Source organism: Salvelinus fontinalis, chromosome 4 (genome assembly GCF_029448725.1).
Source record: "Salvelinus fontinalis isolate EN_2023a chromosome 4, ASM2944872v1, whole genome shotgun sequence".
Taxonomy (NCBI): Eukaryota; Metazoa; Chordata; class Actinopteri; order Salmoniformes; family Salmonidae; genus Salvelinus; species Salvelinus fontinalis.
The window spans coordinates 53,368,336-53,395,003 of NC_074668.1; the positions used below are offsets into that span (position 1 = coordinate 53,368,336).

The 26,668-nt window shown below is 41.6% G+C and overlaps 1 pseudogene; it reads right to left on the reverse strand.

Moving 5' to 3' along the window:
- Positions 1 to 1,848: 1,848 nt before the first annotated feature.
- Positions 1,849 to 21,554, reverse strand: LOC129853996 (NLR family CARD domain-containing protein 3-like; annotated as a pseudogene).
- Positions 21,555 to 26,668: the final 5,114 nt, after the last annotated feature.

Here is a 26,668-nt window from a genome sequence, read left to right on the forward strand (position 1 = left end):
TGTGTGTTTGTCCAATGTGTGTGTCCAGTGTGTGTGTGTGTGTCCCCAGGGTGTGTGTGTGTGTCCAGTGTGTTTCAGTCCAGTGTCTGTGTGTGTGTGTCCAGTGTGTGTGTTTGTGTCTGGTGTGTGTCCAGTGTGTGTGTGTGTGTGTGTGTCCAGTGTGTGTGTGTGTTTGTCCTGTGTATGTTTCCAGTGTGTGTTTGTGTGTGTGTGTGTGTGTGTGTGTGTGTGTGTGTGTGTGTGTTTCTAATGTGTGTGTTTGTGTGTCCAGTGTGTGTGTGTGTGTGTCCTGTGTGTGTCCAGTGTTTGTGTGTTCAGTGTGTTTGTGTGTCAAGTGTTTGTGTGTGTATCTGTGTCCAGTGTGTTTTTGTGTGTGTGTCCAGTGAGTGTGTTTGTTCAGTGTGTGTGTGTGTGTGTGTGTGTCCAGTGTATGTGTGTGTGTGTGTTTTCTGTGTGTGTGTCTGTCCTGTGTGTGTGTGTGTGTCCAATGTGTGTCCAGTGTGTGTGTGTGTGTGTGTGTCCAGTATGTGTGTGTCCAGTTTGTGTGTGTGTGTCCACTGTGTTTCAGTCCGGTGTGTGTGTGTGCGTGTCCAGTGTGTTTCAGTCCAGTGTGTGTCCTGTGTGTGTGTGTGTCCAGTGTGTGTCCAGTATGTGTGTGTGTGTGTGTGTGTGTGTGTGTCCAGTGTGTGTGTCGAGTGTGTTTCAGTCCAGTGTTTGTGTGTGTGTCCTGTGTATGTGTTTGTGTCCAGTGTGTTTCAGTCCAGTGTGTGTGTGTGAGTGTGTCCTGTGTGTGTGTCCAGTGTGTGTGTGTGTGTGTCAGGTTATTATTTACAGGGACACTGAGTCGCCATCAAAACAAACCCCAAACCCTGGATAGAGGGGCTCAGTGAATGTGGAGGTGAATGTAATCAGGTGGGTCAGTGTGTCAGAGGAGGCTCTATAGAAGGACAGAGTGCCAGCTTGCCAGTCCAGATACACTCCTACTCTGTGGGAGCTAGAGGAGGGGACGTCTATGGTAGTGTGATTATTATTGTGACAGGCAGAGTAACTGTTGTCAGAGCAGATCAAACTCCAAGACTTGTCATTACACCCAAGACAACAGTCATCACCCATTCCTCTCCTGCTGATTCCTTTATATGTCACTCCTATAACAGCCCCTCTCCCACTCCACTCTACCTCCCAGTAACAGCGCCCAGTCAGACCCTCTCTACACAGCACCTGTCCCCAGTCCTGAAATCTCTCTGGGTGATCAGGATACGGCTGCTTCTCTCTCCTACATGTCACCTTTCTGTTCTCCTCAGACAGACAGAGGAGTCTGTTTACTGTGTTTGGGTCCAGTGTGAGATCACAGACATCTGATGGATGAAACCAGACACAATATTAGAAATCATCATCATTCACATTAGAATATTAACTCACTTTTCACTAATTCATTAAATGTAGATGCTTCTAGGTATCAAAAGGAGAAGTTAAGGTAACTTGAGACTTGTTGAATGATCATATGTTATACTGAATGGTAATATAAAACACACTTATTCCCATTAATTACACACACACACACACACACACACACACACACACACACACACACACACACACACACACACACACACACACACACACACACACACACACACACACACACCTGTATGCATCATGAACACACACACATTTCTAATGTAACACGAAGATGCAACACACATACACACACACACGAAAACAAACAAGCATTTCTTGTGTAACACGAACGCTACACACACACAGACACACACTTTGTCAAAGCAACTCTTTGTAAACTTTGGTGTCCCTGATTTCTGCTTCTGTAGAACTACAGCTGATATTTAAAATGACCAAGTAAGTAATGATGGTGGTCTTTGACTTTGACTTAACTTGAATTAAGACGTATTCTTAGTAATATTCTTCACAGCAGTCAACACTCACATTTTCTAAGCCCAGGTTTCATTGTGTTCTCTCCACCATGTTCCACACTGTAGCGGTAAGCAGAAGAACAGACAGTCATTGAGGGATACACCTGAACTCACACACAGACACACACAGACACACACACACACACACACACACACACACACACACACACACACACACACACACACACACACACACACACACACACACACACACACATACTTTGTCCAAGTGGTGGTAAGAATGTTTTTCTTATCTAGCCTGATAAGTCAAACATGTCTGATATGAACATTGACATAAACCCTCTACATACTTGAGTTTCTCCAGTCTGCAGTGTGGATCCTCCAGTCCAGCAGAGAGCAGTCTGACTCCTGAGTCTCCTGGGTGATTGTAGCTCAGGTCCAGCTCTCTCAGGTGTGAGGGGTTTGACCTCAGAGCTGAGACCAGAGAAGCACAGCCTTCCTCTGTGACTCCACAGCCTGACAGCCTGCAACGAGTCAAATCATATTAAAATCACACTGCAATTCTTTGGTGTTGAGTAATTTTCTTTCTAAGTGAGTAGATAACATGTTTCTAAACACTAATAAAGTAATCCTGATAATGCCATGATTGAGAAAGATAATGAATGAATCATGAATAATAATGAGTGAGAAAGTAACAGAGGCTACAACAAAACATGCTAACCTCTCACCATTACCATTAACAGAGGCTACAACAAAACATGCTAACCTCTCACCATTACCAATAACAGAGGCTACAACTAAACATGCTAACCTCTCACCATTACCAATAACAGAGGATACAATAAACCATGCTAACCTCTCACCATTACCAATAACAGAGGCTACAACAAAACATGCTAACCTCTCACCATTACCAATAACAGAGGCTACAACAAAACATGCTAACCTCTCACCATTAACCTCAAATAAAAGGTGACATTCTGTACTGTCTCCTAATATGAAACATAGCAAATCCAAAATGCTGGAGCATAGCACCAAATGTAAAACTGTAAGCTTCACTGTCCAAACACATATGGTGTAGACTATGTGTGCCTGGTAAACACATGTGGATCTGGTGAACAGTTATCACTTGTTGACCAACTACAGGAATACTGACCTCAGAGTCTCCAGTTTACAGTGGGGATTCCCCAGTCCATCAGAGAGCAGCTTCACTCCTGAATCCTTCAGGTCATTGTTACTCAGATCCAGCTCTCTCAGGTGTGAGGGGTTTGACTTCAGAGCTGAGACCAGAGAAGCACAGCCTTCCTCTGTGACTCCACAGCCTGACAGCCTGCAAAGAGTCAAGTCATATTAATATCACACTGCTATTCTTTGGTGGTGAAAGTAGAGGCAGTATAATTTTTCAACATATTCAGTTACATCAGTGTCCTGAAACCTGCCATATATATTCATAAATGAATGTCTCATTATTATAAATGACAAATTATCAAAGTATTGCTTGTACATTTATTGTACAAATATATGAGTAGACTGACCAGACCCGTTTAAAAAGCAGTATCAGTCAGAAGACAGACAGTGAGGTATCAGATTTAGATTGTATTGAGTAAACAGTGTTCACTCAAAATGACACAACGACTATGTTCCAGTTGAACAACGTTTACTAAACCGTATTTCCACAATACATGGTTACCATGACACTCAGGCCAGGTCCATCAACACTGACACTCCCAGGCGTACTAATAACAGAGTGATATCACCATAGTAACAGAAATATAGGGATACTTATAACATGAACTTAACAATCTCTCACTTTTCTTTAACTTCTACTTGGTCACAATCCCGGATCCGGGAGCACCCTCATCAGTAAAAAAGCTGACTAGCATAGCCTAGCATAGCGCCACAAGTAAATACTAGCATCTAAATATCATTAAATCACAAGTCCAAGACACCAGATGAAAGATACACATCTTGTGAATCCAGCCATCATTTCTGATTTTTAAAATGTTTTACAGGGAAGACACAATATGTATTTCTATTAGCTAACTACGATAGCAAAAGACACAACTTTTTTTCCCCACCATTTTTTCCTGCATAGGTAGCTATCACAAATTCGACCAAATAAAGATATAAATAGTCACTAACCAAGAAACAACTTCATCAGATGACAGTCTGATAACATATTTATTGTATAGCATATGTTTTGTTAGAAAATGTGCATATTTCAGGTATAAATCATAGTTTTACATTGCAGCCACCATCACAACTCTCACCAAAGAAACTAGAATAACTACAGAGACCAACGTGAATTACCTAAATACTCATCATGAAATATTTATGAAAAATACACAGCGTACAGCAAATGAAAGACAAAGATCTTGTGAATCCAGCCAATTTTTTAGATTTTTTAAGTGTTTTACAGCGAAAACACAATATAGCATTATATTAGCTTACTACAATAGCCAACCACACAACAGCATTGATTCAAGCCAACAATAGCGATAACGAATAAACCAGCAAAAGATATTAATTTTTTCACTAACCTTCTCAAACTTCTTCAGATGACAGTCCTATAACATCATATTACACAATACATATAGAGTTTGTTCGAAAATGTGCATATTTAGCGGCACAAATCGTGGTTATACAATGAGAATAGTAGCCAAGCTGCCAACAAAATGTCGGGAGAAATCTTGGGAGAGGCACCTAATCTAATCAGTAACTAATCATAAACTTGACTAAAAAATACAGGTTGGACAGCAAATGAAAGAAACATTAGTTCTTAATGCAACCGCTGTGTTAGATTTTTAAAATTAGCGTTACTACGACATACAGCGTGCGTTAAAGCGAGACCGCACCGAAATTAATGGCGGAATAATAGCAAAAGAGCAGAAAAGTAAATAAATAAAAGCAGTATGGGGGGTGAGGTAGGTAAATTGGGTGGGTAGTTTACAGATGGACTATGTACAGCTGCAGCGATCGGTTAGCTGCTCGGATAGCAGATTTTTAAAGTTGTTGAGGGAGATAAAAGTCTCCAACTTCAGAGATTTTTGCAATTCGTTCCAGTCGCAGGCAGCAGAGAACTGGAAGGAAAGGCGTCCAAATGAGGTTTTGGCTTTAGGGATGATCAGTGAGATACACCTGCTGGAGCGCGTGCTACGGGTGGGTGTAGCCATCGTGACCAGTGAACTGAGATAAGGCGGCACTTTACCTAGCATAGCCTTGTAGATGACCTGGAGCCAGTGGGTCTGACGACGAACATGTAGCGAGGGCCAGCCGACTAGGGCATACAGGTCGCAGTGGTGGGTCGTATAAGGTGCTTTAGTAACAAAACGGATGGCACTGTGATAGACTGCATCCAGTTTGCTGAGTAGAGTATTGGAAGCTATTTTGTAGATGACATCGCCGAAGTCGAGGATCGGTAGGATAGTCAGTTTTACTAGGGTAAGTTTGGCGGCGTGAGTGAAGGAGGCTTTGTTGCGGAATAGAAAGCCGACTCTAGATTTGATTTTGGATTGGAGATGTTTGATATGAGTCTGGAAGGAGAGTTTGCAGTCTAGCCAGACACCTAGGTACTTATAGATGTCCACATATTCTAGGTCGGAACCGTCCAGGGTGGTGATGCTAGTCGGGCGTGCGGGTGCAGGCAGCGAGCGTTTAAGAGCAGTTGGAGGCCACGGAAGGAGTGTTGTATGGCATTGAAGCTCGTTTGGAGGTTAGATAGCACAGTGTCCAAGGAAGGGCCGGAAGTGTACAGAATGGTGTCGTCTGCATAGAGGTGGATCAGGGAATCGCCCGCAGCAAGAGCAACATCATTGATGTATACAGAGAAAAGAGTCGGCCCGAGAATTGAACCCTGTGGTACCCCCATAGAGACTGCCAGAGGACCGGACAACATGCCCTCCGATTTGACACACTGAACTCTGTCTGCAAAGTAGTTGGTGAACCAGGCAAGGCAGTCATTAGAAAAACCGAGGCTACTGAGTCTGCCGATAAGAATATGGTGATTGACAGAGTCGAAAGCCTTGGCCAGGTCGATGAAGACGGCTGCACAGTAATGTCTTTTATCGATGGCGGTTATGACATCGTTTAGTACCTTGAGCGTGGCTGAGGTGCACCCGTGACCGGCTCGGAAACCGGATTGCACAGCGGAGAAGGTACGGTGGTTTACAGACAGTAAACCAGCTGGTTGAGTTCTCAGTGATCCCCTCCAGGGGTGATTACTGACCAGCTCCATTACTGCACTAATTAAATAATAAAGTTGAATTGTTTTGAAGAAATCTTTAAAGCCTCTCATTTTGATTACAATAATTCCACCACAACGTGGTTTTGGCACTATTCCAGTTCTTTAAGGGTACACACCCACCTTGTTGAGACACATTTTTGGCCAATGTCTTTGACTTCCTCAAACACTCAATTTTTCCTCCAATTACTGAGCTCATCTAGTTTAGCTGAGTCAAATGACACGTCCTTTGTTTCAAGTACATCACCATTTTGAATGTCATTCTGTTTTTCGCGATTTTCCATTGGTTGAAATCTGATAAGTGACAGGTCAGCTGACCCTGTTGTACCAGAAAGTGTAACTGGTTCAGAGTACTGCAAGTTGGACCAGTTCTGATCTCTTCCTTTGGTTTTTCCTGCTTGTCCAATGACGGTTGCTGTGTGTGGAATACCACTTTCTCTGTCCATGTATTTAACACATGTGGCTATTGTTGAACGTGTTCCTCATTTGAACCCTCAACAGTATTACCGTTTGATTGCGTCTCTCCAGAAGTCCATTGCTCCATGGACTGTATGCAGCAGTTGTCTTTACTTCCATGTTGAATTTCTCTGCCATTTCTCTTATTTCATTATTATTGAATTCTCCTCCATTGTCACTGTACAATTTCTGGGGCGGGCCATGCACACTTATCCAGGAATGAATGAAGTGCTTGACCATTTCACTGTGTTTCTTTGTATTCACAATGCTTCCAGCACTGAAGCGTGTGAAGTGGTGGATTATGTGAAGATAGCACACACTTGGTCCAGGCTCATGTAGATATACAGCTACTGTTTCATTGTACTTGGAACCCAGTGGGAAACCGCTGGTTTGCTGTATTTCTGGAATGTCTCACCACTGTTAACTATCTGCTGTAGAATGGAAATAATCTTATCATTATTCCCAGAACTGCTGAGTCATTTCTGACGTCTGTCAACTGTAGCATGTCCAAACTGTTTGTGAAGTTAACAATACTTTGTGTTTTTCCTTTGTGTTCATGGACTCTGTGCTGTCAGAATCTCCATGTGCTCTGTGTCCATCAGAATCTCATTTTTACATGGACTCTGTGTAATGTCTTTGTCTAAAATGTTTACACAATAGTGGCCTGAGGTAGTAAGTTCAAGGGTCACTAGTTGTTGAAACATAAAAAAATGTATGTCTAGTACAGCCCCTGCCTTCTTGAGGGAAGCTTTGCTTAATAGTAAGTGGATATCTGTAGGGACCACCTCTGTTTCAACGTGACACTTAGTCTGACCAATGTTTTCTGGTATCTTGACTCTCTTGGTAGAATGGACGGTTCTCCCATTTCGAAATTTGAAAGCTCTGTTGTTTGGTGTGTCAATCATATTTTGTACTTCTTTGATATTTAGTTCACTGACACAGCTATCAAGCCATTTTTCACCACACACTGTGCGTGTACATGCAGTATCAATCATAGCAGATCCTAAGGATTCAACTATAAAGATCTCAGTATCAGATGCAGATTCCTTTTATGTAATGTTGCTCAATCTCTGTGTTTATATTTTCCTCTGTTAGTTTAACTTGATCATTTTTATGAGGACAGTCTTTAACCCAGTGGTGCTTTGACAAATAGCACATGTTGATCTCCTTCCATACCTGTCCAGTGGATTTGTACCGGGCAATGGCGCCCTCTTCTGGTTGTCTTGATAACGTGACCTGTTGGAGCCTTTTCTCTGCTGCTCAGTGTAATATGCTGCGTCACTCACTTGCATAGGTGCGACAGACGTCTTTTCACCCCAAATTATTTTTTGTGCCAACTTCATTGATGCAAAAGTCAACACAGTCAAAGCCAACTGTTGCTCCCTACCATCCAGACAGGCAGTATCTAGCAACTTGAAAGCTAACACTGTATCCAGGAGAACCATGTCTCTACCATCCAGACAGACAGTATCTAGCAACTTGAAAGCTAACACTGCATCCAGGAGAACCATGTCTCTACCATCCAGACTGACAGTATCTAGCAACTTGAAAGCTAACACTGCATCCAGGAGAACCATGTCTCTACCATCCAGACAGACAGTATCTAGCAACTTGAAAGCTAACACTGCATCCAGGAGAACCATGTCTCTACCATCTAGACAGGCAGTATCTAGCAACTTGAAAGCTAACACTGCATCCAGGAAAACCATGTCTCTACCATCTAGACAGGCAGTATCTAGCAACTTGAAAGCTAACACTGCATCCAGGAAAACCATGTCTCTACCATCCAGACAGGCAGTATCTAGCAACTTGAAAGCTAACACTGCATCCAGGAGAACCATGTCTCTACCATCCAGACAGACAGTATCTAGCAACTTGAAAGCTAACACTGCATCCAGGAAAACCATGTCTCTACCATCCAGACAGGCAGTATCTAGCAACTTGAAAGCTAACACTGCATCCAGGAGAACCATGTCGTACTTGCGCATCCTATTGTACCTCTGTTCGAAATCAATTATTTTAATCAATTAACCGAAATATCTCTAGTAACATTGTAACAGTTTGAATATGCCTCGTAGGCACGGCCTTTCTCTTCTTTAAGAAACACAGAATCCAGTGCTCTGATCAAAGTTCCCATACCGTCATCCTTGTTCAAATCCTCCATGGATATTTCCAGTGCTGTATCTCTCGCTCTTCCTTCCAGCGATAATACCACTCAAGTGCTTTTTCACGTCCAGATTAGTAACTAGTGTCCAGATTAGTAACCAGTGTCCAGATTAGTAACCGGTGTCCAGATTAGTAACCAGTGTCCAGATTCCAAGTTAATTTTTCCAACTTTCATACAATCTCTTCTAGTCGAAGCGAGGTGGCACATTGTAGTTATTAGCCATCCTCTGCTACCAATGTTAACCTGTTTGGGATAGAGGGCGCTGTTTTCACTTTGGGAAAAAATCGTGCCCAATTTAAACGGCCTCGTACTCTATTCTTGCTCGTACACTATGCATATTATTATTACTATTGGATCGAAAACACTCTCAAGTTTCTAAAACCGTTTGAATTATATCTGTGAGTAAAACAGAACTCATTTTGCAGCAAACTTCCTGTCAGAAAGTGAAAAATCTGAAATCGAGGCTCTGTTCCAGGGCCTCCCTATTCATTTGCTTGAAATCTATGGCTATACATGCACTTCATACGCCTTCCACTAGATGTCAATAGGCAGTGAGAGGTGGAATGGGGTGTCTAGCTTTATCTGAGGTCAAAAGAGAGCTCTTGCAATGACATGACCCCAATTTCCTTTGTTCAGCAAGGCGCGGGAAGGAACTCTGGATTGCCTTCTGAAAAGCTTTCGTTATAGACGGCTAATATCTCCGGCTTTGATTTTATTTGATAAATGTGATAATATCATCGTAAAGTATGTTTTTTCAATATAGTTTTATCAGATTATTGAAAGTTTATCGGGAGTTTTGGCGTGTTCCGTTCTCTGCGTTTGGTGACGATGGACAGCTTCGCACCACTTGGCTAGCTTTGTTTGCTAATTCGACAGACGAAGAGGACATTCTAAATCCAAACAACGATTATTCTGGACAAAGGACCCCTTGTACAAGATTCTGATGGAAGCTCAGCAAAAGTAGGACCCATTTATGATGTTATTTCGTATTTCTGTCGAAAATGTTTAGTATTATTTTCCGCCCTGATTTTGGGCGCTGTCTCGCTATAACGTAAGCTGTATGTCGTACCAAAGTTATTTTTAGAATTCTAACACGGCGATTGCATTAAGAACTAGTGTATCTATCATTTGCTGTACAACATGCATTTTTTAGTAAAGTTTATGATGAGTTATTTGGTCAGAATAGGTGAGTGTCAGAAATATATCCGGAGATTCTGGAAAAAAGTTGCTTCGTTTTCACAATGTATAACCACGGATTTCAGCTCTAAATATGCACATTTTCGAACAAAACGTAAGTGTATTGTATAACCTGATGTTATAGGACTGTCATCTGATGAAGCTTGTCAAGGTTAGTGAAAAATTATATATCTTTTGCTGTTTTTTTGCGATCGCTAACTTTTGCTGCTGATAAATGGGTTGTGTTTTTGGCTATTGTGGTAAGCTAATATAATGCTATATTGTGTTTTCGCTGTAAAACACTTAAAAAATCGGAAATATTGGCTGGATCCACAAGATGTTTGTCTTTCATTTGCTGTACACCATGTATTTTTCAGAAATGTTTTATGATGAGTATTTAGGAATTTCACGTTGCTCTCTGTAACTATTCTGGCTGCTTCGGTGCTATTTGTGATGGTAGCTGCAATGTAAAACTATGATTTATACCTGAAATATGCACATTTTTCGAACAAAACATAGATTTATTGTATAACATGTTATAAGACTGTCATCTGATGAAGTTGTTTCTTGGTTAGTTTGGTTGGTTCTTGGTTAGTTTGGCTGGTTTTGTGCAAGCTACCTGTGCTGTGAAAGAAATGTCTGTGCTTTTTTGTATTTGGTGGTGAGCTAACATAAATATACGTGGTGTTTTCGCTGTAAAACATTTAAAAACCGGACATGTTGGCTGGATTCACAAGATGTTTATCTTTCATTTGCTGTATTGGACTTGTTAATGTGTGAAAGTTAAATATTTCTAAAAAATATATTTTGAATTTCGCGCGCTGCCTTTTCAGTGGAATGTGAGAGGAGTTCCGCTAGCGGAACCCCTGTCCTAGACAGGTTTTAACTTAAAATGACACAACGACTATGTTCCAGTTGAACAACGTTTACTAAACCGTATTTCCACAATACATGGTTGCCATGGCACTCAGGCCAGGTCCATCAACAGTGAGACTCCCAGGCGTGCTAATAACAGAGTGATATCACCGTAGTAACAGAAAGATAGGGATACTTAAAACATGAACTTAACACACAGTCCAAACAATATCTATTTTAACAGTAAAGCTAAGATTGGAAATGAAATCACTTTGTATATCCAGTCCCTCCATTTGAAGAAGTCAAAAGTATTTTTACCAATTGTATTAAAGTAGTCAAACATTTTGTATTTGTTCCAAAACTCGTTGGTTGCATTTGCATTTGGTTGTGTTTTGGGTTATGTTTGGGTTATGTTTTGCCCAATAGTAACTGAATGGTGGATGATGACTGGATGAATCTTATGTCTAAGTGATTAGATAACATGTTTCTAAACACTACTAAATGAATCCTGATGATGCCAGAACTAATACAAATCATAAATTAATCATGAAAAATGATGAGTGAGAAAGTTACAGAGGCTATAACAAAACATGCTAACCTCTCACCATTACCAATAACAGGCTACAACAAAACATGCTAACCTCTCACCATTACCAATAACAGAGGCTACAACAAAACATGCTAACCTCTCACCATTACCAATAACAGAGGCTACAACAAAACATGCTAACTTCTCAACATTACCAATAACAGGGGAGGCTAGCATTTTTTATGATCGTTGTGCCTCTATAACTTTGTCATTCATCATCATTCTCGATTCATTCCTGATTATTCATAATCATGGTAGCATCCACATGAACGTAGTAGTGTTCAGAAACATATTCTATTCTTACTGACAATACAAGTGGCTCCAGAATGACAAGACATTATTCACCATTCCGTTTCTATTGGGAAAAACCAAAACAAACTGCAAATGCATTGAACAAGTTAGTAGAATAACAAGCTTGATGTTATCACTGCAGGCATGGAATATGAAACCAAATACTACATTTATGACTACTTTAATACAATATAAGTGAATTTGTCCAAATAATTAAGACTTCTTCAAATGGGAGAACAATGTACAGAAAGTGTTTTCATTTACAGCACCAAGTTTTAAACTGTAAGCTTCACTGTCCAAACACATATGTTGTGGACTATGTGTGTCTGGTAAACACATGTAGATCTGGTGAACAGTTATCACTTGTTGACCAACTACAGGAATACTGACCTCAGAGTCTCCAGTTTACAGTGGGGATTCCCCAGTCCATCAGAGAGCAGCTTCACTCCTGAATCCTTCAGGTCATTGTTACTCAAATCCAGCTTTCTCAGGTGTGAGGAATTTGGCTTCAGAACTGAGACAAGAGAAGCACAGCCTTCCTCTGTGACTCCACAGCCTGACAGCCTGCAAAGAGATCATCATGACTTCACAAACACACTGTTGATTTCACGAGTAGTGTAGAAGGACAACGGCAGATGCATGGTTTATTGGTTTATTCTCTCAAACAACATATAGATTCATCTTCAGTCTCCTAGAATTGTATGGTCATAATGTTATACGAATGTAAAAATCAATGCATTTATTCAATATGTTATTCAAATGTATATTATATACATATTTTAATACACATTTGTCTGTAAACTGAATATTGCTTCCTGATGATTAGTTTTTACATGTCATTTTATTTACTCACAGAGCAGCTCTGGAGGCTTTGACCACTGGCAGCAGCCTCAGAAGACCTTCCTCTGATCTGGAGTATTTCTTCAGGTCAAACACATCCAGCTCCTTTTCTGAAGTCAGCAAAACAAAGACCAGAGCTGACCACTGTGCAGGTGACAGGTTGGGTTTTGAGAGACTTCCTGACCTCAGGTAGCTTTGGATCTCCTCCACTAGAGAATGGTCATTCAGTTCATTCAGACAGTGGAACAGATTGATGCTCCTCTCTGGAGAGGGATTTTCCCCGATCTTCTCCTTGATGTACTTCACTGTTTCTTCATGGCTCTGTGAGCTGCTTCTTGTCTTTGTCAGTAGACCTCGTAAGTGCTTCTGATTGGACTCCATTGAGAGGCCCAGAAGGAAGCGGAGGAACAGGTCCAGGTTTCCCGTCTCACTTTGTAAGGCTTTATCCACAGCACTCTTGTAGAAAGTAACTTCAGGCTCGTCTTTTGTTTGCAGTTTGTCCATTAGATTCTCATTGTTGTTGATGAATGAGAGAAACAGATATACAGCAGCCAGAAACTCCTGAATGCTCAGATGAACAAAGCAGTACACCTTGTTCTGGTACAGCACACATTCCTCTTTAAAGAGCTGTGTGCATAATCCTGAGTACACTGATGCTTCACTGACATCAATGCCAGCCTCTTTCAGGTCTTCTTCATAGAAAATCAGATTGCCCCTCACAAGCTGTTGAAAAGCCAGTTTTCCCAGTGACATAATGCTCTCTTTATTCCAGTGTGGACCTGTCTCTTCTTTCCCAAGATACTTTTCATTCTTCTGTTTGGTGTGAAACACCACAAGGTGTGTGTACATCTCAGTCAGAGTCTTGGGCATCTCTTCTCTCTCGTGTTTCAGCATGTGTTCAAGGACTGTTGCAGAAATCCAACAGAAGACTGGAATGTGGCACATGATGTGGAGGCTCCTTGATGTCTTTATGTGTGAGATGATTCTGTTGGCCAGGTCCTCATCACTGAATCTCTTCCTGAAGTACTCCTCCTTCTGTTGGTCATTGAACCCTCGTACCTCTGTTACCTGGTCAACACACCCTGAAGGGATCTTATTGGCTGCTGCAGGTCGGGTAGTTATCCAGATGAGAGCAGAGGGAAGCAGATTTCCCTTGATGAGATTTGTCAGCAGAACATCCACTGAGGTTGACTCTGTGACGTCCCAACAGATCTTGTTCTTCTGGAAGTCTAGAGGCAGTCGGCATTCATCCAGACCATCAAAGATGAACAGAACGTTGTGCTTGTTGTAGATGGAGATTCCTGATTGTTTGGTTTCCATTGAAAAGTGATTGAGAAGTTCAATGAAAGTGTGTTTGTCCTCTTTCATCAAATTCAGCTCCCGAAAAGGGAATGAAAATACAAATTGGACATCCTGATTTGCTTTTCCTTCAGCCCAATCCAGAATGAACTTCTGCACAGAGACTGTTTTTCCAATGCCCGCAACTCCCTTTGTCAGCACAGTTCTGATACGTTTGTCTTGTCCAGTTAAGGGATTGAAGATGTCTTTACATTTGATTGGAGTCTCTGGTCTTGCTCTTGTCCTGGTTGTTGTCTCAATCTGTCTCAGCTCATGTTCATTATTGACCTCTCCTGTTCCACCCTCTGTGATGTAGAGCTCTGTGTAGATCTTATTGAGAAGTGTTGGGTTTCCTTCTTTAGCGATCCCCTCAAATACACATTGAAACTTCTTCTTTAGATTAGATTTGAGTTCACGTTGGCAAATCACAGCAAGTTCATCTGAATCTAGAAATAACACAGAGGATAGTAATATTATGTCTGTTTTAATGCCTACAGTATTGTATGACTGTTAAAAATGTTCAAATTATAATAATTTCTTCCCTTAACTGACTCTATAATTGTGCAAATGTTTTCATAATGTACGACAGTTTTGGACAAAAGTTTTGAGAATGACACAAATATTAGTTTCCACAAAGTTTGCTGCTTCAATTTCTTTAGATATTTTTGTCATATGTTACTATGGAATACTGAAGTATAATTACAAGCATTTCATACGTGTCAAAGGCTTTTATTGACAATTACATGAAGTTGATGCAAAGAGTCAATATTTGCAGTGTTGACCCTTCTTTTTCAAGACCTCTGCAATCCGCCCTGGCATGGTGTCAATTAACTTCTGGGCCACATCCTGACTGATGGCAGCCCGTTCTTGCAAAGTCAATGCTTGGAGTTTGTCAGAATTTGTGGGTTTTTGTTTGTCCACCCGCCTCTTGAGGATTGACCACACGTTTTCAATGGGATTAAGGTCTGGAGAGTTTCCTAGCCATGGACCCAAAATATCGATGTTTTGTTCCCCGAGCCACTTAGTTATCACTTTTGCCTTATGGCAAGGTGCTCCATCATGATGGAAAAGGCATTGTTCATCACCAAACTGTTCCTGGATGGTTGGGAGAAGTTGCTCTTGGAGGATGTGTTGGTACCATTATTTGTTCATGGCTGTGTTCTTAGGCAAAATTGTGAGTGAGTCCACTCCCTTGGCTGAGAAGCAACCCCACACAAGAATGGTCTCAGGATGCTTTACTGTTGGCATGACACAGGACTGATGGTAGCGCTCACCTTGTCTTCTCCGGACAAGCTTTTTTCCGGATGCCCCAAAGATACGGATAGGGGATTCATCAGAGAAAATGACTTTACCCCAGTCCTCAGCAGTCCAATCCCTGTACCTTTTGCAGAATATCAGTCTGTCCCTGATGTTTTTCTGTGGCATCTTTCCCTGGCATCTTTGCTGCCCTTCTTGACACCAGGCCATCCTGGTGTCAAAAGTCTTCACCTCACTGTGTATGCAGATGCACTCACACCTGCCTGCTGCCATTCCTGAGCAAGCTTTGTACTGGTGGGACCTGATCCCGCAGCTGAATGAACTTTAGGAGACGGTCCTGACGCTTGCTGGACGCCCTGAAGCCTTCTTCACAACAATTGAACCGCTTTCCTTGAAGTTCTTGATGATCCGATAAATGGTTGATTTAGGTGCAATCTTACTGGCAGCAATATCCTTGCCTTTGAAGACATTTTTGTGCAAAGCAATGATGACAGCATATGTTTCCTTGCAGGTAACCATAGCTGACAGAGGAAGAACAATGATTCCAAGCACCACCCTCCTTTTGAAGCTTCCAGTCTGTTATTCAAACTCAATCAGCATGACAGAGTGATCTCCAGCCTTGTCCTTGTCAACTCTCACACCGGTGTTAAAACTTTTTAGGGATAGGGGGCAGCATTTTCACTTTGGATGAATAGCGTGCCCAGAGTGAACTGCCTCCTACTCTGTCCCAGATGCTAATATATGCATATTATTATTACTATTTGATAGAAAACAGTCTGAAGTTTCTAAAACTGTTTAAATGATGTCTGTGAGTATAACAGAACTCATATGGCAGGCAAACTTCCAAACAGGAAGTGGATATTCTGAGGCTAGTCGATTTTCAACTCATCGCCTATTGAAAACACTGTAGGATATGAATCTGTTTGCACTTCCTACGCCTTCCACTAGATGTCAAACAATGTATACGAACAATGTATACGAAATGCTTCAGTCTGGTTTTAGACCCCATCATAGCACTGAGACTGCACTTGTGAAGGTGGTAAATGAGCTTTTAATGGCGTCAGACCGAGGCTCTGCATCTGTTCTCGTGCTCCTAGACCTTAGTGCTGCTTTTGATACCATCGATCACCACATTCTTTTGGCGAGATTGGAAGCCCAAATTGGTCTACACGGACAAGTTCTGGCCTGGTTTAGATCTTATCTGTCGGAAAGATATCAGTTTGTCTCTGTGAATGGTTTGTCCTCTGACAAATCAACTGTACATTTCGGTGTTCCTCAAGGTTCCGTTTTAGGACCACTATTGTTTTCACTATATATTTTACCTCTTGGGGATGTCATTCGAAAACATAATGTTAACTTTCACTGCTATGCGGATGACACACAGCTGTACATTTCAATGAAACATGGTGAAGCCCCAAAATTGCCCTCGCTAGAAGCCTGTGTTTCAGACATAAGGAAGTGGATGGCTGAAAAATATTCTACTTTTAAACTTCTTGTCAATACGGGGGCGCTGTTTTCACTTTGGAAAAAATCGTGCCCAAATGAAACGGCCTCGTACTCTTTTCTAGATCATACAATATGCATATTATTATTACTATTGGATGGAAAACACTCCGAAGTTTCTAAACCTGTTTGAATTATATCTGTGAGTAAAACAGAACTCATTTTGCAGCAAACTTATATACAGGAAGTGAAAAATCTGAAAACGAGGCTCTGTTTCAGGGCCTGCCTATTCAACTGGCTTTTATTTATCAATATGCATGCACTTCATACGCCTTCCACTAGATGTCAACAGGCAGTGGAAGGTGGAATGGGGTGTCTAGCTTGATCTGAGGTCGAATGAGAGCTTTTGGCGTGGCAGGTCTGGAATTTTCTTTGTCTTCTAAGGCGCGCGGCGGAGCTCGACACTGTCTTCTGAAAAGCGTTCGGTTTACACGGCGAATATCTCCGGCTCTGATTTTATTTGATACATGTGATAATAACATCATAAAGTAGGTTTTTTCAACCGAGTTTTATCAGTTTATTCAACGTTTATTGGGACTTTTGGAGTTTTCCGTTCTTTGCGTCAAGAGAGGATGGGAATGTTAGCAACCTTGGCTAGCATTGTGGCGCGAATTCGACAGAAGAAATGGACATTATAAAACCAAACAACGATTTATTCTGGACCAAGGACTCCTTGTACAACATTCTGATGGAAGCTCAGCAAAAGTAAGAAAACATTTATGATGTTATTTCGTATTTCTGTGTAATATGTTGAGTCCTATTCTCCGCCGTTTTGGTGAGCGCTGTCTCGCAATAACGCAAGCTGTATGTTATGGTAAATGTATTTTTAAAAATCTAATACAGCGGTTGCATTAAGAACAAGTGTATCTTTCATTTGCCATACAACAAGTATTTTTATGTAAAGTATTTTTGATGAGTTCTTTGGTCAGATTAGGTGAGTGTCCAAAATATCTCCGGAGATTCTGATGAATCGATGCTACGTATTCACAATGTATAACCAGGATTTATAGCTATAAATATGCACATTTTCGAACAAAACATAATTGTATTGTATAACATGATGTTATAAGACAGTCATCTGATGAAGTTGTCCAAAGGTTAGTGATTCATTTTATATCTTTTGCTGGTTTTGCGGTGAATAAATGTGTTTGTGTGTTTGGCTATTGTGGTAAGCTAATATAATTCTATATTAGGATCTATATTAGGATCCCGGATCCGGGAGAGAGAAGCGGTAGAGTAAAACTCGGACAAAACAGAGATGCTTGTTCTAGGTCCCAAGAAACAAAGATATCTTCTGTTGAATATGACAATAAATCTTGATGGTTGTAAAGTCGTCTCAAATAAAACTGTGAAGGACCTCGGCGTTACTCTGGACCCTGATCTCTCTTTTGACGAACATATCAAGACTGTTTCAAGGACAGCCTTTTCCATCTACGTAAAATTGCAAAAATCAGAAATTTTCTGTCCAAAAATGATGCAGAAAAATTAATCCATGCTTTTGTTACTTCTAGGTTAGACTACTGCAATGCTCTACTTTCCGGCTACCCGGATAAAGCACTAAATACACTTCAGTTAGTGCTAAATACGGCTGCTAGAATCCTGACTAGAACCAAAAAAATTGATCATATTTCTCCAGTGCTAGCTTCCCTACACTGGCTTCCTGTTAAGGCAAGGGCTGATTTCAAGGTTTTACTGTTAACCTACAAAGCGTTACATGGGCTTGCTCCTACCTATCTTTCCGAGTTGATCCTGCAGTACATACCTACATGTACGCTACGGTCACAAGACGCAGGCCTCCTAATTGTCCCTAGAATTTCTAAGCAAACAGCTGGAGGCAGGGCTTTCTCCTATAGATCTCCATTTTTATGGAATGGTCTGCCTACTGTGAGAGACGCAGACTCGGTATCAACCTTTACGTCTTTACTGAAGACTTATCTCTTCAGTAGGTCATATGATTGAGTGTAGTCTGGCCCAGGAGTGTGAAGGTGAACGGAAAGGCTCTGGAGCAACGAACCGCCCTTGCTGTCTCTGCCTGGCCAGTTCCCCTCTCTCCACTGGGATTCTCTGCCTCTAACCCTATTACAGGGGCTGAGTCACTGGCTTACTGGTGCTCTTTCATGCCGTCCCTAGGAGGGGTGCGTCACTTGTGTGGGTTGAGTCACTGACGTGATCTTCCTGTCTGGGTTGGCGCCCCCCCTTGGTTTGTGCCGTGGCGGAGATCTTTGTGGGCTATACTCGGCCTTGTCTCAGGATGGTAGGTTGGTGGTTGAAGATATCCCTCTAGTGGTGTGGGGGCTGTGCTTTGGCAAAGTGGGTGGGGTTATATCCTTCCTGTTTGGCCCTGTCCGGGGGTATCATCGGATGGGGCCACAGTGTCTCCTGACCCTTCCTGTCTCAGCCTCCAGTATTTATGCTGCAGTAGTTTATGTGTCGGGGGGCTATGGTCAGTTTGTTATATCTGGAGTACTTCTCCAGTCTTATCCGGTGTCCTGTGTGAATTTAAGTATGCTCTCTCTAATTCTCTCCTTCTCTTTCTTTCTCTCTCTCGGAGGACCCGAGCCCTAGGACCATGCGTCAGGACTACCTGGCATGATGACTCCTTGCTGTCCCCAGTCCACCTGGCCTTGCTGCTGTTCCAGTTTCAACTGAACCCTGACCTGTCCACCGGACGTGTTACCTGTCCCAGACCTGCTGTTTTCAACTCTCTAGAGACCGCAGGAGCGGTAGAGATACTCTTAATGATCGGCTATGAAAAGCCAACTGACATTTACTCCTGAGGTGCTGACTTGCTACACCCTCAACAACTACTATGATTATTATTTGACCATGCTGGTCATTTATGAACATTTGAACATCTTGGCCATGTTCTGTTATAATCTTTACCCGTGACAGCCAGAATAGGACTGGCCACCCCTCATAGCCTGATTCCTCTCTAGGCTTCTTCCTAGGTTTTGGCCTTTCTAGGGAGTTTTTCCTAGCCACCGTGCTTCTACACCTGCATTGCTTGCTGTTTGGGGTTTTATGCTGGGTTTCTGTACAGCACTTTGAGATATCAGCTGATGTACAAAGGGCTATATAAATACATTTGATTTGATGTCAACAGTCTGTAGAACGTTGAATGAAGCTTCTAGTGTAATGTGGGGCCGGATGGGAGCTGTTTCAGTCAGTGGTCTGGCAGAGTGCCAGTTCCTGTTCACGCGCATTCCACATGATATCGACTTGCGTTCCAGTACTTCTGTAGACACAAAGGTATGCTCCGGTTGGAACGTTATTGCATATTTATGATAACAACATCCTGAAGATTGTTTCTCTACTTAGTTTGACAAGTTTATTCGACCTGTAATATAACTTTTTTAAGTTTTCGTCCGAGTTCGCCAGGACCTGCGCGAGCGTTTGGACATGTGTACTAAAGGTGCTAGCAAAAGTAGCTACTTGGACATAAATACCGGACATTATCGAACAAAACAAAATTTATTGTGGAACTAGGATTCCTGGGAGTGCATTCTGATGAAGATCATCAAAGGTAAGGGAATATTTATGATGTAATTGCGTATTTCTGTTGACTCCAACATGGCGGAGAAATGTTGTTTATGTTTGAGCACCATCTCAGATTATTGCATGGTGTGCTTTTTCCGTAAAGTTTTTTTTAAATCTGACACAGCGGTTGCATTAATAACAAGTGTATCTTTAATGCTATGTAAAACATGTATCTTTCATCAAAGTGTATGATGAGTATTTCTGTTATTAGATGTGGCTCTCTGCAATTTCTCTGGATATTTTGGAGGCATTTCTGAACATGGCGCCAATGTAAACTGAGATTTTGGGATATAAATATGCACATTATCGAACAAAACACACATGTATTGTGTAACATGATGTCCTATGAGTGTCATCTGATGAAGATCATCAAAGGTTAGTGATTAATTTTATCTCTATTTCTGCTTTTTGTGACTCCCCTCTTTGGCTGGGAAAATGGCTGTGTGTTTTTTGGACTTGGCAGTGATCTAACATAATCATATGTTGTGTTTCGCTGTAAAACATTTTTTTTAAAATCGGACACGATGGGTAATTTGCTGTATTGGACTTGTTAATGTGTGAAAGTTACACATTTCTAAAAAATGTTTTTGAATTTCCTGCGCTGCCTTTTCAGCGGAATGTTGTCAGGGGTTCCGCTATCGGAAGGCATGGCCTAGAAAGGTTAATGAGAGAATCACTGACATGATGTCAGCTGGTCCTTTTGTGGCAGGGCTGAAATGCAGTGGAAATGTTTTGGGGGGAATCAGTTCATTTGCATGGCAACGAGGGACTTTGCAATTAATTGCAATTCATCTGATCACTTTTCATAACATTATGGAGTATATGCAAATTGGATGATACAAACTGGGGCAGCAAACTCTGTGAAAATTAATATTTGTGTCATTCTCAAAACGTTTGGCCACGACTGTACAGACTGGTGTGACTGATCACATTATTATTGGTATTATTGACGGTATTATAATTCTCTCTCCCCCTCCCTCCCTAACTGCCTCCCTCCCTCCCTCCCCCTCTAAATTAATCACCACAACACATCCCTGCTGCTACTTGACGAGGTCATTAGGTGTTGTGTTAAGGCTGTTACAATATCATTGAGTTATACAGCTACTTTAGCTGTACTTTAGCTACAGCTTTAAAATGTTATAAAACATCATTCAACATGAGGCAGACAGATCTTACATTTCTCCAGTGTGTAAAGCAAGCTCCTTCTGGTTCATTTTCCTCAGGACGTGCAGTGTGATCTTCAGAGCCCCCTCTCTGGCACTGCTCTCATGCTTCTCATCTTCAGCGTTCACCACTTCCTTATCCTGCTTCTGACTCTCAAAGCCTTCTGGGAGTTCTGGACTAAGAATCCTCTTGAACATCTTCAGCTCGTTCTTCACAAATGTCATAATATTCTCTTCAAGCAACTGAAATAAATCAAGTAAATAAGTTATGCAAGAGAAGAAATGCTTTCTCATTAACACATTAAGGAATGATTGACAGACCAACTTTACTTGAGGTAAACAAAAACAAATGTACATAACAGGACCACATACATTGAATATGGAGGCCAGGTCTGTTTGATGACTCTGGGAAGACTGACCACTGAGAATCTCTGACTCTGATCTCTCCTGTTGGTTTCTGTGGACAAAACATGAGATTACATCTCCTCATCCAGGTAGTACAAACACACACAGGGAGGGAATGTTGTGTTTGTTTAATATTGTTTTAGGACTATGAAATGGACAAAAGGATTAGCCTATGGATTATGAAAACAACAAAAAGAAATGGTAAAATGGGAGATGAGAAATGAGAAATGACTAGAGACAGTGTTGTTTAACTCACTGACCATGAACCATGAGTTCTTCTTACCTTTGTTCAGTAGAAACGTCTCCCTCTCTAAACAGTATAGGAGATTCCATAGACCACTGCCTCTTCATGGACACACAGCTGGGTACAGGGGAGGCTGGTCTCTCCTGCTTGATTGGGCTTCAACACAACAGAGACAAACATTACATCTCTCATCTACTCTGAGCTCAGATGGGGAAACATAAGATCAGTTTCATTGCAAAACACTACATATCCATTTTCAGTAATTGGATATATAGAGTTTTGGAAACTTCCGACTTCAAGTGTATCTGCCTCAATCTCGGAGAAATCAGTAGTACTGCTAGGTTTTACACAGTCAAATGTGACCGACCGGCTCGATTCTGTATTATGTAGCAAAATTTGCAATGGTGTTTTTTACATTGGATAATAGGTAACCTAATGGTTAGTGTTGGACTTGTAACCAAAATGTTGCAAGATCGAATCCCCCAGCTGACAAGGAAACAATCTGTTGTTCTGCCCCTGAATAAGGCAGTTAACCCACTGTTCCTAGGCTGTCATTGAAAATAAGAACTTGTTCTTAACTGACTTGCCTAGTTAAGTAAAAAAGAAACATTGGATGATGGTAGATACTCAGGGCTAGAAAATGGTATATCATACACTACAGTTGAGATACAATGGGAAAGTAATTCTGCTTTGAAGGATGATAAACTTGTAACCTCACTTTTGAGAAAGTGTCCTTTAAATGTTTTGGTACCTACTGGAGATCTCTTCTTTGTCTACAGGGCTGTTACTTTGGCAGATAATGTCACCCATCTAAATAAATAGTTAAAATATATGCAGTTCTCCCGGGTGGCGCAGTGGTCTAGGGCACTGCATCGCAGTGCTAGCTGCGCCACCAGAGTCTCTGGGTTCGCGCCCAGGCTCTGTCGCAGCCGGCTGTGACCGGGAGGTCCGTGGGGCGATGCACAATTGGCTTAGCATCGTCCGGGTTAGGGAGGGTTTGGCCGGTAGGGATATCCTTGTCTCATCGCGCTCCAGCGACTCCTGTGGCGGGCCGGGTGCAGTGCGCGCTAACCAAGGGGGCCAGGTGCACGGTGTTTCCTCCGACATATTGGTGCGGCTGGCTTCCGGGTTGGAGGCGCGCTGTGTTAAGAAGCAGTGCGGCTTGGTTGGGTTGTGCTTCGGAGGATGCGTGGCTTTCGACCTTCGTCTCTCCCGAGCCCGTATGGGAGTTGTAGCGATGAGACAAGATAGTAATTACTAGCGATTGGATACCATGAAAAATTGGGGAGAAAAGGGGATAAACTTTATTTAAAATATATATATATATATATATATGCAGTTGAAGTCGGAAGTTTACATACACCTTAGCCAAATACATTTAAACTCCGTTTTTCACAATTCCTAACATTTAATCCTAGTAAAAATGCCATCAGTCAGTTAGGTCAGTTGGGATCACCACTTTATTTTAAGAATGTGAAATGTCAGAATAATAGTAGAGAGAATGACTTATTTTAGCTTTTCTTTCTTTCATCACATTCCCAATGGGTCAGAAGTTTACATACATTCAATTAGTATTTGGTAGCATTGCCTTTAAATTGTTTAACTTGGGTCAAACGTTTTGGGGAGCCTTCCACAAGCTTCCCACAATAAGTTGCGTGAATTTTGTCCCATTCCTCCTGACAGAGCTGGTGTAACTAACTGAGTCAGGTTTGTAGGCCTCCTTGCTCGCACACACTTTTTCAGTTCGGCCCACAAATTTTCTATGTGATTGAGGTCAGGGCTTTGTGATGGCCACTCCAATATCTTGACTTTGTTGTCCTTAACTCTTCTTATGGGCAGGTGGGATGGTAACGTCTCACCTGGCCAACATCCGGTGAAATTGCAGAACGCGAAATTCAAAAATACCAAATTCAAATATTTAACATTCTTGAAAATATATGTGTTATACATCAAAATAAACCTTAACTTCTTGTTAATCCAGCCGCTGTGTCAGATTTCAAAAAGGCTTTACGGCAAAAACAAATCATGTGATTATCTGAGGACAGCGCCCGGCCTACAAACACATGAAAATCATATTTCAATCAGGCAGGTGCAACACAAAAGTCAGAAATAGCGATATAATTAATGCCTTACCATTGAAGATCTTCTTCTGTTGGCACTCCATAATGTCCCAGAAACATCACAAATGGTCCTTTTATTCGATAATGTCCTTCTTTATGTCCCAAAAATGTCAATTTATTTGGCGCGTTTGATTCAGAAATACACCGGTTTCAACTCGCCCAACATGCCTACAAAGTATCTAATAAGTTACCTGTAAACTTGGTCCAAACATTTCAAACAATTTTCCTCATCCAACCTCAGGTACCCTAAAACGTAAATAATCGATACAATTTAAGACGGAATAAACTGTTTCTAATACCGGATAAAAACAATGTGAAGCGTGTTCCTGGTCACGCACACCAAAACAGTAGTCCACCTGGAGTGACACTTACAATGAATAGCACTACTTCTTCATTTCTCAAAAGAAAAACATCGAACAGTTTCTAAGGACTGTTGACATCTAGTGGAAGCCGTAGGAACTGCAACCAGGTTCCTAATCATAAAGGTATTCCAATGAAATTATTGGAAAATCATATGACCTCAATTTGTTTTATCCCTGGATGGTTTGTCCTCGGGGTTTCGCCTGCCATATCAGTTCTGTTATACTCACAGACATTATTTTAACAGTTTTAGAAAGTGTAGAGTGTTTACTATGCATATCCTAGCTTCTGTGCCTGAGTAACAGACAGTTTACTTTGGGCTTTTCATCCGGAGGTGAAAATACTGCCCCCTACCCAAGAGAGGTTAAAAGGTCAAGGCTTTATGATGGCCACTCCAATACCTTGACATTGTTGTCCTTAAGCCATTTTGCCACAACTTTGGAAGTATGCTTGGGGTCATTGTCCATTTGGAAGACCCATTTGCGACCAAGCTTTAACTTCCTGACTGATGTCTTGAGATGTTGCTTCAATATATCCACATAATTTTCCTACCTCATGATGCCATCTATTTTGTGAAGTGCACCAGTCCCTCCTGCAGCAAAGCACCCCCACAACATGATGCTACCACCCCCGTGCTTCACGGTTGGGATGGTGTTCTTTTTTCCTCCAAACATAACGATGGTCATTATGGCAACACAGTTCTATTTTTGTTTCATCAGACCAGAGGATATTTCTCCAAAAAGTACGATCTTTGTCCCCATGTGCAGTTGCAAACCGTAGTCTGGCTTTTTAATGGCGGTTTTTGAGCAGTCTTCTTCCTTGCTGAGAGGCCTTTCAAGTTATATCGATAAAGGACTCGTTTTACTTTGGATATAGATACTTTTGTACCTTTTTCCTCCAACATCTTCATATGGTCCTTTGCTGTTGTCCTGTGATTGATTTGCACTTTTCACACCAACGTATGTTAATCTCTAGGAGACAGAACACTTAAATGATGTCAATTTGCCTATCAGAAGATTCTAAAGCCCTATCATCATTTTCTGGAATTTTCCAAGCTGTTTAAAGGCACAATCAACTTAGTGTATGTAAACTTCTGACCCAATGGAATTGTTAAACAGTGAATTATAAGTGAAATAATCTGTCTGTAAACAATTGTTGGAAAAATTACTTGTGTCATGGACGAAGTAGATGTCCTCACCGACTTGCCAAAACTTTTGTCTGTTAACAAGAAATGTGTGGAGTGATTGAAAATGACTTTTAATGACTCCAACCTAAGTGTATGTAAACTTCAGACTTCAACTGTATATATACAGTGGGGCAAAAAAGTATTTAGTCAGCCACCAATTGTGCAAGTTCTCCCACTTAAAAAGATTAGAGAGGCCTGTAATTTTCATCATAGGTACACTTCAACTATGACAGACAAAATGAGGGGAAAAAATCCAGAAAATCACATTGTAGGATTTTTAATGAATTTATTTGCAAATTATGGTGGAAAATAAGTATTTGGTCACCTACAAACAAGCAAGATATATGGCTCTCACAGACCTGTAACTTCTTCTTTAAGAGGCTCCTCTGTCCTCCACTCGTTACCTGTATTAATGGCACCTGTTTGAACTTGTTATCAGTATAAAAGACACCTGTCCACAACCTCAAACAGTCACACTCCAAACTCCACTATGGCCAAGACCAAAGAGCTGTCAAAGGACACCAGAAACAAAATTGTAGACCTGCACCAGGCTGGGAAGACTGAATCTGCAATAGGTAAGCAGCTTGGTTTGAAGAAATCAACTGTGGGAGCAATTATTAGGAAATGGAAGACATACAAGACCACTGATAATCTCCTTCGATTTGGGGCTCCACGCAAGATCTCACCCCGTGGGGTCAAAATGATCACAACGGTGAGCAAAAATCCCAGAACCACACAGGGGGACCTAGTGAATGACCTGCAGAGAGCTGGGACCAAAGTAACAAAGCCTATCATCAGTAACACACTACGCCGCCAGGGACTCAAATCCTGCAGTGCCAGACGTGTCCCCCTGCTTAAGCCAGTACATCTCCAGGCCCATCTGAAGTTTGCTAGAGAGCATTTGGATGATCCAGAAGAAGATTGGGAGAATGTCATATGGTCAGATGAAACCAAAATAGAACTTTTTGGTAAAAACTCAACTCGTCGTGTTTGGAGGACAAAGAATGCTGAGTTGCATCCAAAGAACACCATACCTACTGTGAAGCATGGGG